Source organism: Lepidochelys olivacea, assembly GCF_965140295.1.
Source record: "Lepidochelys olivacea isolate rLepOli2 genome assembly, chromosome: 6".
NCBI classification, from domain to species: Eukaryota; Metazoa; Chordata; order Testudines; family Cheloniidae; genus Lepidochelys; species Lepidochelys olivacea.
In genome coordinates this window covers 19,234,585-19,247,844 of record NC_140416.1, presented here as the reverse complement: position 1 = coordinate 19,247,844, position 13,260 = coordinate 19,234,585, and the positions used below count along the sequence as shown (strand labels likewise).

At 43.7% G+C, this 13,260-nt stretch overlaps 1 protein-coding gene across 3 annotated transcripts in view; it reads right to left on the bottom strand.

Moving 5' to 3' along the window:
- Nucleotides 1-13,260, bottom strand: part of TSPAN4 (tetraspanin 4) — a 658,755-nt gene that overhangs the window by 411,438 nt on the left and 234,057 nt on the right. For 2 of the 3 annotated variants that reach the window (XM_084632554.1, XM_084632553.1), the window contains exon 3: nt 2,984-3,063. The exons of the other annotated variant lie outside the window; for it this stretch is intronic. The gene's annotated coding sequence lies outside the window, so the exon portion shown is untranslated. The remainder of the gene's footprint in view (nt 1-2,983; nt 3,064-13,260) is intronic. 3 annotated transcript variants of the gene reach the window in all.

The following is a 13,260-nucleotide window of genomic DNA, read 5'->3' as shown; positions in this document are numbered from 1 at the left end:
ACGCTGCTAAATTCGACCTAAAGTCCTAGTGTAGACCAGGGCTTAGTCTCTCACTATACGATGTTTTCTAGACCACATGCCATTCTTGTAGCTCTCTCTGAATCCTCCCCTATTTTTCAACATCCTCTTTAAAGTATGATCACCAGTACCCTACATGGTAATCCAGGAGTGGTTTCACTATTACCACACACATAGGTAATGTTACCTCCTGCTCAGTATTCTCCTGTCAATACATCCAGGTTAGCCTTTTTTTGCCAAAGCATTGCACCAGGAGCTCATGTTCAGTTGATAATCTACAATGACCCTCAAGTCCTTGTCAGAGTTGCTGCTTTTCCAGAATACAGTCCGTCACTCTAAGTGTGGTCTCCATTCTTTGTTCCCAGATGAATCACCCTGCAGTTCTTTGTATTAAAGCACATGTTGTTTGTTTGAGCCTAGTTTACCAAGTGACCCCAGGTTGCTCTGTATCAGTGACCTGTCCTTGTTGTCATTTGCCACCCCACCAATCCTGTGACATCTACAAACTTCATCAGCAATTGCTTTATATTTTCTTCTAGATAGTTGACCAAATCCTTCTTTAAACTGGAGCTTGTGTTTGCTCAGCATGTTCATTGTAATTGTTTAAGGAAGAAATATTTAAATGAATAAGAAATAAAAGATTTATTTTCTTCTTATCCCTCCAATGATCTCACTGCTCAGACCTTTCTCTCTGCTCTGCCAACTTCTGTTTTTATTCATTCAGAATATTCATAAATGTTGTCCCCTCTAGAAAATGTTAGAACAGGAACTCTACCATCTAATCTTTTTTCCTTTTCCCCATACTTGAGGGGCTTTGCTCTGTGAGATTACCCTATATATAGCCAGACGTTTCAGTCATCTATCACTAGGAGATTAACAGGATGCTTACTGCAACTCTGTTGGATACCAACAGCCTCTTACTTTTAATTTGTTTATAGACTCATTGATTATGAGGCCAGAAGGGACTGCTGTGATCATCGAGTCTGGCCTCTTGTATAACCCAGGCCACAGCTCTCCCGCAAAATAATTCCTGTTTAGATTAAGGCGTATCTTTAGAAAAACATCCAAGCTTGATTTTAAAATTGCCAGTGATGGAGAATCCACCCACCACAACCCTTGATAAGTTGTTCCAATGGTTAATTACCCTCGCTGTTAAAAATTGCGCATTATTTCCCGTCTGAATTTGTGTAGCTTCAACTTCCAGCCATTGGAGCTTTTTATATCTTTGTCTATTAGACTGAAGAGCCCTTCATCAAATATTTGTTCCTCATGTAGTTACATATAAGATGTGATCAAATCACCGCTTCATCTTCTCTTTGTTAAGCTACATAGGTTGAGCTCCTTAAGACTATCACTATATGGCATGTTTTCCATTTTTTGACTTTACCCTTCCCTAGCTTCAGTACCCGTCACTGACTCCCACCACTTCTCTGACCACTTGTCTAAGTAGAGTCCATTACATTTCTCTCTAGTCAAAATACACACAAGAAAAAGCAGCGTGGAAGGAAAGAATGTGGAAGAGGATGCAGTGAGGCAGGGGGAGGGAACCATGTACAACTCAAAGCCTCTCAGGATGGATTACTTTCAGGCATTCATTTTTGGACAGTATTAATTACAGGTTTTTCATTACCTGAAATGTCAGGGTGCGTCAATTTGCAAAGAGCGGGGAAGAGAAAGGCTTTGGCTGCTGGACAGCAGAGTTGCTCAACATATTCAATAAATGGTGGCCACACCACTAAGCCCCCGGTCTTTGTTTCCTTTGGTGGGTGAGTTTTCCCAGTGTTAGTAGACTCTGTATTTTGGATGGGAAAAGTTAGGCAGGTGGTATGTTTTCTTTCAACTGCGGTCAACACATGCATAGTGTGCCAATATGTTCCTTGGCTGAGTAATACAGCAAATTATCTGTAATATTTGGAGAACAGGGGAGAAATTTCCCCCACTTGCTGTCAGGTAGGATCTTCCATGTCCCCACTTGCCCCTCTCCTCAATATCTTTTCGATTCATTTTATCCCCTCGTGGCTCTCCTCCAGGTGTGGGCACTTCTGGCTGAGAAGGACTAGATGCTGCACCATCTAAAACCAGCCACCACCACCTCTGAGTGAGGGGGTCGTGCTCTCACCTCTACCCAGGAACTGAGACTCTGCAACATTCCTGGGCTCTACCAGCCTGTGGGAGCCTTTTCCTATGCAACCTTTGAAGGAACAGCGTCAGCTAGCATCTCCTTTTATCCTCCAAAAGGTATGGCAGCCTAACAGGTTTCCTAATAACTGACGGCTCCTGATCTTTGCACGTATAAAAGTCACATTGATTTCAGAATCCCGTTTCCCCCTTACACACAACTACCCATACTATATTTTTGTCAGCATTAATGTTAAGCCTATGCCAGCGGCACTGGGAAGCTATGAGATGCGATCTCACCTCAGACTCACCTTTGATTACTACCCACTAGTGGGAAATCTTACTTTCCACCCCAAGTGGAGCTATGGTTCTTATTATTCTGCAGTTCTGCCCAAGAATAATACTGGAGGGAATGGAAGGTTTCCTGTGTTCTGGTGATTCCTCCATTTTAATAGCTCCAGCATTCAGGGCCTGTGTTGCAGCCATCATTCTCCTAGGGGAGCATTGGTGGGGATTCCTTTTGGGACCCATCTTTAAATCAGCCATACAGGATACTCAAATGATGTGAGGTGCCCCCACCCATCACCTCCTTGTCCAAAGGGCTGCCTTCACAGTGTTAACTGGCATTAACCAGCCCAAGCAGAGAAAGATCAGGACAGAAAATCAAAGCTAGATCTTCCAGTGTGGCAGTGGACAGCACAACTAGCTTGCCACACTGATTCACGACTTTAATTGTAATAGCTTTGAATTTTCTCTCCCTAGGAAATTCTGTAAGGGTTCTTTAAGTACAAGTCCAGTTACCCACTTTGAACTCTGATTTGAACCTATAAATCAATCAATACAGTACCTTTCACAGGGATGGGCGCTCACACCAGCCTACGAGATTCCGAAAGATGAAGTGGCCGGCAAGGTCTCAGGAAAAAGACACTGGAAAAAAAAATTTAAAGTCTGGGTGTCAGATGCCAGGTGTCATTTGTAAAACAGGAAAGCTACTTTGTAACAATTCCATGCCGGGAAGGAAGGGCCAATGGCCTGATCCAATGCCCAGCGGAAGGTCTCCCATTGACTTCAAAGGGTACTGGATCAGGCCCCTGTACAGAAAGAATATTGCTTATTCTGGGGAGGGGATAGAAGTTATCAGAAGTGTTACCGAAGAGGGAAAAGTGTTCAATTTGCTAGACTGGGCAAACACTTAAGCACGTTAAGTCCCACTGAAATTAATGAAAGTTAGGCATGGGTGCAATTTTCAAAAGCACATTAGGGGTTCAGGACCACAAGTCCCATTGACTTTCATTGGGACCTGAAACTCCTAAGTCTCATAGGTACATTTGAAAATCCCACCCCATGTGCTTTAAATTAAGCGCATGTTTAAATGCTTCATTGACTCAGGGAAATATTAACAGCCTCTTTGTATAACCTGAGTCACGTTAAACTTTGATCCGGATACAAGTCCTTTACTTATTTTAAACAGAAAAGTTAAAAATTACACAGGTTCATTTTACTAATCCATTATTCTGCATAAAAGACCTGGTCAGCCAAGGAGGAAAGGGGTGGCAGATTACAGTATTGCCAACCCAAAGCATTCAAAGATCATGAGAGGTTTACAGAAAATAGATGTTGGGTCTTCTTCTTTGCCTTCTGGTTTTTCAGCCTTTTGGGGGTCGGTTCCCCAGCTTCTCTCTACAACCACAAGAACTAGAATTTTTATATTTTTTTGTATAAGGAAAGCTCAGATTATCCCATTATCATACAACTGCAGGAGCTGGGGCTTTAAAAAAAAATACCGTGAGATTTTCAACAGGATTGGAAGAGGTGGCAACGCTGAGACTACACAATACAGAAGGGAAGGATGATCATACCGAGTAGTCCATGGGGTTAGGAAGGTAGAAGAAGGCAGACCTCACAAAGTGAAAATAATTGTAGGAGGACAGGAAGTGAAAAACATTCCTTGACCCAAACAATACAAAATAAGTTCATAGTTCAATAAAGAAAGGTGTTTTCTACACTAGTAATGAATCACTCTTTCCAAAAGGATAGAGAAATTTCAGGCAATAGTGTATTTCAGGTCTGTATGATGAAGGAGAATAAAAATGACATGCCATACAGTTCGTTTATTGCATGTCATATTCTTTGTAATAAAAGCAGCTTTTTCATTTCTGCAAACAGATGTATAGATGCTTACACACCCACACAAACACACCGCTACGTGTGTGTATGCAAACTTTAAAGAACCACATACGGTAACACTTCATATCCCAGGTGCTGGAACGAGGGGTGCTGGGGGTGTTACCGCACAGCCTGGCTTGAAGTGGTTTCCATCATATACAGGATTTACAGTTTGGTTCAATGGCTCTCAGCTCCCCCACTATACAAATTGTTCCAGCACCCAAGCTACACATTTCTAGATAAAGAAGATGTCAAGTCTAAAGACCAGCTTAAAAACCCCAGTCATAACTATGCTCCACCTTTCATCTCCTAATCTATTTTCTTTGCAATCCTGCTAATACAAGGAAGAAACAGCTATCTTTTCAGAGGCGGTGGAACATTTGGTATGTGCTGATGTTACACCCTGATAAGACACCAGACAGCCTAGGAATCAATGAATCTTAAATTCTCCACAGACCTGTTAGCAGCATGTAGTACAAATAGGGCTTGGTGACACTTCCTTTCCTCCCAACAGACTAGAGGGTATGGTCATGAAAAGCGCATGAGAACAAAGCAGGGCTTTACTGATTCATGAACCTAGTGATAACAGTCCCTGCCCTTCTTACCTCCATCTGCCCTGCTATGGAGGACATGAAACATTGAGCAGCTAAAACTTCTGAAAGAAGATTTTAAAAGCAGGGTGGCAGGAAAGGCTGAAAGTTTTGATGCAAACGCACTGGCTGCTGCAGCAGCTGTTGTTGTTCAGAGCAGGATTAGTGCACTTTGGCCAATTGAAGCCATTAGTAATGGACTGTTACAGTTCAGGCTAATCCTCAAAAGCAGGATACTTACATACCTAATGTCCTGTCTGAAACAAGGGAACCCACAGAGGGATTTAATGCTTTCAAGAATTCAAGTGATTTAACTCTTTTAGGCCTTTAGCCCTTATCTTCCCATCAGGCATTCCCTGTCTTCAGGTCAAAATCAAAGTTACCCAAGGAGGTGAACTTCAAACCCCTGTTTCAAGTGAGGAGGGTTCTCTGGTCCTCTGCTCCAAAGGACGTTTTATTCAAATGTCTCTACAGAACAAAGGAAGCCACTCAGAATTACAGCCTCCTTCTATCTTGTGACAAAAAATCTTAATCAATAATAATAATAGTAGTAATAATAATAATAATGATGATGATGATGATCTATAGACAGAAAGAGGGAGAAGAAATAAGGACTAATAAGGACATTTTTCCCATTCAAGCACATTCTCAGTTTAGGATGAGTAGGGGCAGAGATGAAACAATTTAAGCACAACAGTAAAAAGTCTTTCAAAGAGGTGATACACCTTAAATTTTTAAGAGAAAGGACACAATGAACAATTGACTGCCCTAATCAATCTTTAGCTACTGTTGGACAGTTCTGCAGTTAAACAAGCACATTGCATTGGGCTCAGAGGCTGTGCTACCATCCAAGGAAGCCAGGCCTGATTCTTAAATCCCAGATCTAGGAACACCGCAGATTTTGTGGACAAGCAGCATAAAAGAAAGAACATCTGGTGGAATTTTAGAGGCACATGGAGGACTTCACAGGAACAGGGGAAATGTTTTTAGCCTACCTTCAATCCTACCATGGCTGTGAAACTACAACTGAGCTCCAATTTCAATTGGCAAGGGGGAAGGTGGGAATAAAAGAGGGGAAGGCTGAGTAAAAGGAAATAAATGCCTTGTGCATTTAGCACAGAAATCTCCAAATTGAGATAGAGTTGATCAGAGAAGTAACGGGGGGACGGGGGGGGGGGGGGGGAAACGGGACTTTCTTGCCTGAATCAGAAGAGCTAACAGCTGTATTGCTTATTTCTTAATTGCTTCATTGCAGCTAATGCAACGTATGAATCACAAAATTGCTGGAATGGTTTCTTGCCCTTTCATGGCCTTGCTCTTTCAGACCTAATGGATGTGCTATTTGCATGCACCCCTGGACACTAGAATGATGGGCTATGTCCAGTGACAGTTTTGCTGCAAAACTGCCACATTTTAAAAATAATATTTGCTGTGTTAACATTTCACCCCAAACTTTCAAAACATGCAAAGAAAAACAAACAAACCTGTTATCATCATCTTTTTAATCCTGAATTCTTTTTTAGCCAAGACAGCCATCAGTTATTACTTTATCTCAGATTCCACTGATCAGAACATAAGGCTGTTGATTGTTCACCAAAAATGAAAGTTTCCCCTTTGTAGAAAGCCAGCACAAGGGCTAGGCAATACTTAAGTCCTACTTAAGTTCTCAAAATAGGGTTTAAATGGTGCATAGTCATTGTGCTTGCAGTTTCACTCTTCGTGTGAAACAAAAAAAGAAAAAGAAAAAGGCAGAGACTTCCCAAACCAGATGAATGTTAAAAGGTTGGGGGGGGGGGGGGAGAGCACCACACTAAAAAGTGGTGAAAGTGCCAGATCTCCTGATTCTGTGGCTATTTTTCAGATGGGTTGGTCACCCACAACTCTCACTGAAGTCAGTAAGAGCTGCAGGTGCTCCATTTTTTGTTTTAGATATTTAGATATTCTCAATGCAAACTAAGGCCCCAACTCTGCAGTTATGCATACACGGAATTTAACATTTGTGAGTAGTCCCAATTGAAGTCAATGGGACTATGAAAGCGTGTAAAGTTAAGCACGTACGTAGGTGTTCGCAGGCTCAGGACCTCACTTTGCTCAGTATTTATTATAGGTTTGCTCGTCTTGAAATGAGAGCTGTGGAGGTTTTCATAAGCAGATTGACAGGTTTTATTTAATACATTATACAATGGTGCCTATCAGTCGGCATCATAAGTATATGCTGAAGTGCTTTTCTGAATCAAAGCTAAGGTGAAACTCAACAGTGAAACCAAACTAAAGAACCAACCAGATCAGATATAGACCCAATCTCTGCAAGCATGGCTGCCACAAGGGCAAAATTCATAGCCCTCAGGTAGCCACTCCAGGAGATGACAGGGGTCATCTTCCATGTAATACAAAGAACAGGGATGACACAAGGGTAATAAATACAAAATAGAAAAGTAAGACACAGAGGGGGGCCCACAATACGACCAGACGTAAACCAGATTAAATAAATAAGATTTCCATCATGCCCTAAAACCAGCCACCAAGGGAGTCAGGCAACTTCCTGTGGAGGAGGCGACCCCTCTCCCAAGTCCTGTTCTTGACTGAAACTTGGAATTAAAAGCAGGCCTGACAGCCAGGCAACTATATATGGTGAGAGGAGAGGGATCAAGTATTTTGAGCCTAAATTACGACGGAATTTATATACTAACAACCTGAGCTGCATTCTTGCTGTCCTGACAGCTGGTGGAGATCATGTAGAGCAGGCATAAGAGAGACATCTTCATTCCTATTGTGAGTACTAAGTAAGAAGCTGTAGCAGCTTCTGGGTCAGTGTTTATAGTTAGTTCAACAAGGAGCATCACACAGTAGCATAGCCTGCGGATGACAATGGTGTAGAGGAGAAGGATAAGGTCTATCAAGGTGTATTTTACAAAAGCACAGGAATGGTAATAGATCCTCAACTATGCTTGCAATTTGGGACTTAATCTCAAGAACAGAATTGGTCAAAAATGAGAACACAAACTTTGTGAAAAAATATGAAATTTCCAAGTTATTTTTCTTTTCACAGGATACAGAACTGATCCATTTTTTGTTTTCTTGAAAAATATTTCCAGGTCTGTTTTTAATCAAAATGCTTATCCAAATTTTGTTCAATTAAAAGTTTCTATAACTTTTTCTATAACTGATTAAAAGTTCAATTAAAACATTTTGCAAGAAATAAAAATGTCAGTAATTTTGAGACTGAGAAAAATTCAGTGTGAAAAAGGCCATCTTTGGAAAATAGGCATGCATAAACCACCAGGGACCTCAATTTGTTTCTCCCTGACACACAAACATTACCACTTTATGTGGTCTGAGTTTTAACCAGATTGTTTCATCTGAGTAAAAATGTTGGATAGACCCCTTAATAGTTAAGAATCAGTCCCCAATGATTCCTCTGAAATGGAGCAATTTGATTTTCCATCATTAGCACACTACTGGTATTGCAACCCATTTCTCTGCGTGATCTCCCACACTAATCTCAGAAACATATTGAGCAGACGAATCCTGGGACAGAATGGAATACTGCAGCATCACACAGTGAGGACCCTTTAAGTGTAGAGGGAGCATGTATTCTGAACCTTGTTTTCCACTCCGTTCCCAGAGTGAGCACAACCAGAGTACCCTCCCCTCCTCTTCCCAACCCCCCACCAAGGGATGACACTCATCACTAAAACTGGATTGTCATTGGTATGGAAGGAGGCCAGGTGCTCTTCACTTTCAACAAGGGCAGCTCAGTGCTGTCCGTTGCTAGAACACCGTTATCATCTATATGAGCGAGTGCAATTTCAGTGCCATGAGATAGTTTAGCACATGAGGTATCAAAAATCAGCTGATTGAATCTAGAATTGCTGGAGTGTCAAGCCATCAGCTCTCGCCCCCCCACATCCCCCCCAAAACCCCAGGGAGGTTAAAGACTAGATTGGATGTTCATATCAGGAGATTCTTTTTAGAGCTATCTCGTGCATGTGCTCAAACCCAACCCCCCTCTCTGAATCAGGCGTTGAACACTGGGCAGCAAAGGAGCCCTCCACTGGCAGAGGTCTTCACTGCCTCTCATACCAGCCTCCTCCCCTACCCCCAGTGTCAGGGGGGGGGTGGTTTATGTCTGGGGCAGGAGGGGGGCAGGAGGGAGCACAGTGGAATGGAGCTCCACTACGCCTGAACCTTACTGATGTAAGACCTGTTACAGACCACATGCCAGTGGGGAAAGGTTGAGGAAGTTGGAGCAGCAGGCTACTTACTCTAAGGGCTGGGCGACCGAGGAGCAGGGGCTGCAGCCAGCTCCCGGCATCTAGGACAGAGGTGGGCAAACTACAGCCCACGGGCCACATCTGGCCCACGGGACCGTCCTGCCCGGCTCTTGAGCTCCCGGCTGGGGAGGCTCGCCCCCTCCCCCCCCAGCCTCACTTCATCGCGCCACCAGCACTCTGGCCCGCTGCTCCTACCAGGCAGCGCGGCAGTATGGCTGGCTCCGGCTGGGCTGCAAGCTCCTGCTGCTCTGAGCAGCATGGTAAGGGGGTGGGGAGAGGTGGTTGGATAAGGGGCAGATGGTCCCGGGGGGGCAGTCAGGGGACAGGGGGAGGTTTGATGGAGCGGAGGTTCGGGGGGGGGGCAGGAAGGGGATGGGGAACAGGGAGGGTGGGATAGGGCATGGGAGTCCTGGGGGCCTGTCAGGGGGCGGAGGTGTGGATAGGGGTTGGGGCAGTCAGGGGACAAGGAGCAGGGCAGGTTGGATAGGGGGTAGGGTCCTGGGAGGGCCGTTAGGGGTGGGGGTCCCGGGAGGGGACAGTCAGGGGACAAGGAGTGGGGGGGAGCTTGGATGGGTCAGGGATTCTGAAGGGGGCAGTCGGGGGGCGGGAAGTGGGAGGGGGCAGATGGGGGCTGGAGCCAGGCTGTTTGGGGAGGCACAGCCTTCCCTACCCGGCCCTCCATACAGTTTTGCAAGCCCAATGTGGCCCTCGGGCCAAAAAGTTTGCCCACCCCTGATCTAGGAAGTAGTGGAGAGTCAGCGGCTTTGTTCAGGAGCAGAGACAAGGCCTCCCTAATGCCCTTTGCCAGCCAAGAGTGACAGAGCTCTCGACATGCCTCCTGAATGTCAGCTAGAGAGACCACGAGAAGCTATGGTATGTGTCCTGTCCTACTCCAGTGCTATCACAACAGCGGGTGCCCTGATGGTAAAGCCTCCCTCCCTCCTTATTGTTCATTTTCACCATCATTATTGTACCCTCTGCTGACTTACTACTATCTTCAACTCTCATCTCTAGGCCTCCTGCATAGCTACAGGGCATGAGGGAAGAGCCAGTGGTTTAGCTATGTCTGCACTGGAAGCACACCTGCCCCTTAGAGACCATGTAGCACAAGAATGCTGCCCTTGGCAACTTGACACCAAGAGGCCAGAAGTGCAGGCTTCACAGACAGACAAAAATCTGGCAGAGCCTTACTGACATTGCCAAGCTAATCTCTGTCATTTTCCCCCTTACACCAGACACTAGTTTTGTCCTGAAATGATTTGTGTCCTGCATCGGAGCTGCTGACTACTATCTAGTCATGGTATAAGCTAAGGCTGCCAAATTCACTGCAAGAACAATAAAATCCATCAGATGGAGATAAGCTATGGCCCCATGGAGAACAGGCCAGTATTGTCTATCCAGAAGTCACCCAGCTCCCTCCTGACACAGCTCATGTTCCAGATAATTCCAGAGAATTAAAACCTTATTTGATCTTTTCGTATTCTCTGGTCATATATAATTTAGTAAAGGGCATGTCAAAACTGGTTAGGAGCCAGCGCAATCCTGAGGAAAACAAAAGCTTACTTCAGCCATACAGAAGTCTCAGGAACAGATACAGAAAGGCGACTGTGAGTGTCCTAAGACATCAATCCCTGCATCACTGAAGCAGCAAAACACTCTTCCAAAAAATAACAGGAGATTTTTGCAATAGATCACATGCCTCAGATATCTGAAAACAAGAAGCCTATAAAACGTCAGAGCAATTTGATTTTGTTTTGTTTTGTTTTGTTCCTTACTTGGTGCTGGTGATGGGAAGGCGTAGGACATGAGCAGGTAATGCAGACTTCAGAACTTCAGACTGCCAACATCAGGGAGAAATAGGCGGGTGAAACTAAGCAAGAAAACCAGTGAAAGGAAATAGATTGCCCAGTACTCCTTCCCATGGTGTAGAATCTCCACACTGCAACTCTCTTTATGACCGAATTCTTTTGATGCATTCACACAAATGAGAAACAGAACCACTGCATTCTGAGACTCCTGAGGCATCTATTCCAGAATGCCCAGCACCACTGCTAGGAGCAGGGGCTTTTGGTAATTCCCCAAACACAAGGCAATGCATTGCAAAATGGAGTTAGGCACATTGATGAACCAGTGCAGTTGCTACACTTCCTGTCCAAACTGGGAAGACACCTTTATAGATGGCACTAGTTCAACTGGACCTGAGACAAAGAGCTCATCCCACTTCATGCATTGCAACTAACACCTGGTTTAGCTGTTTTGTGTATGCACTCTGAGTGGGTGTGACACTGGCAGGCCAGGTGCCAGCTTTTGCCAATGCTGCAGGCATCAGCTAAAAAATGACAAACTCATAGCTGGAGACCAGACCAGTTCATTTATGTGTTAGTGGTGCTCAAAACAGCTATTACCTTTATAAGAATGTATTTAGTGTTTAAACTCTATAAAATGTTTGTAAATTGGTGCATGCATGAATCCCACTTGTAATGTCTGTGTTCCGTGCTAGAAGAAAATATGTACATTTTGCTTTATAAACTTTGAAAATGTTTGCTCTAAACTTGTGAACTCAGATAAGAAGAGTGTTTCCCCTCACCCATCCAGAAGAACTATCAAAATCAGATAGGCCACCAAGGAACATGGCAATACAAAGAATTGACGAATGGCCATGTCACACATTGGAAACGGTATGTGCAAGGAAGCTTGTCCTATGGACTTGGAGACTGAATGGAGGAAATAAACCAAAGACAGAGGAACATTGTCCATCTCTTTGCTATTTGAACTTTCACAGGGCCAGGGACACCAAACTGAAACCAGAGATCCTGAGGGGTTACCCCTGGGTCTGCCCAGAAAGACACACTGTCACTCTTGGGATTTAGATGGTAACTCATTTGTGTATATGTTTGCTTACTTTAACCTGTAAATAACTTTTTCTTTTTCCTAGTTAATAAACCTTTAAGTTAGTTTATTACAGGATTGGCTACAGGTGTCTTTGGTGTGAGATCTACGATACAAATTGATCTGGGGTAAGTGACTGGTCTCTTGGGGTTGGAAGCAACCTGAATGTTTTGTGATTTTTGTATGTAAGTGACCATTTATCACGAACTCCAAGATAGATAGGAGAGTCTAATACAGGAGTTCTCAAACTGGGGGTCGGGACCGTTCAGGGGGTCACAAGGTTATGACATGGGGGGTCGTGAGCTGTCATCCTCCACCTCCAAACCCCACTTCACCTGCAGCATTTATAATAGTGTTAAATATAAAAAAATGTTTTTAATTTATAAGGGGGGGTGTCACACTCAGAGGCTTGCTGTGTGAAAGGGGACACCAATACAAAAGTTTGAGAACCACTGGTCTAATAGGATTGTCTGTGACTCCATGGTATGACTCTTATAGTGATCCAAGAGTTCACATTTGTTACTGGGTTGGTGAAATCTAATTATGGAACATACTACTAGTTTGGGGTGTCTGTCCTGTTGTAGGCACTCAGTCGTGAGTCACACCAGACGGCATGACAGGGGATATAAGCATTTCAAGATCAAGGAGCTCCATCCAATGATTTGTAACAATACATTTTTGCCTAAAGTATACAGGCCACTCGAGAAGAGTGGGAGAACAGAGAGGTAAAGTTATCTTACTCTGTGCATGGGAAATGTGGGGGAAAGATTAGAGAGACAATTTAATGTTGCTATTATAGGACACTGGGATGCAGTTCACATCTGTAAGTTTACTGTAAGCCACAATGAGTATGTACCACAAGCCATTCCATGATCTTGAAGTGCAACACAAAATCTCATCACAAGTATAATATTAATCCATGCACGCATTTGTGATATAAGTATCTAAAGCAGACAACTGCAGAACAATCCCTTTGCATTTGAGTTGTCTGGGAATATTTTATCATTTTACTTTTTCTTTGCTGCCAAAATAAACCATTCCAAGTTATATCCAAGTCCCACAAATGGTTAAACTGCAAACCTACTGCTCTGTGGCATTATCTAAATCTCATTAATTATGCTCGGTTTAATGGAAACAATCATTTAATTATTACTAATTGTTGTTCACCTGCATACCCTGGCTAGGATATTTTGGGTTGTACATAG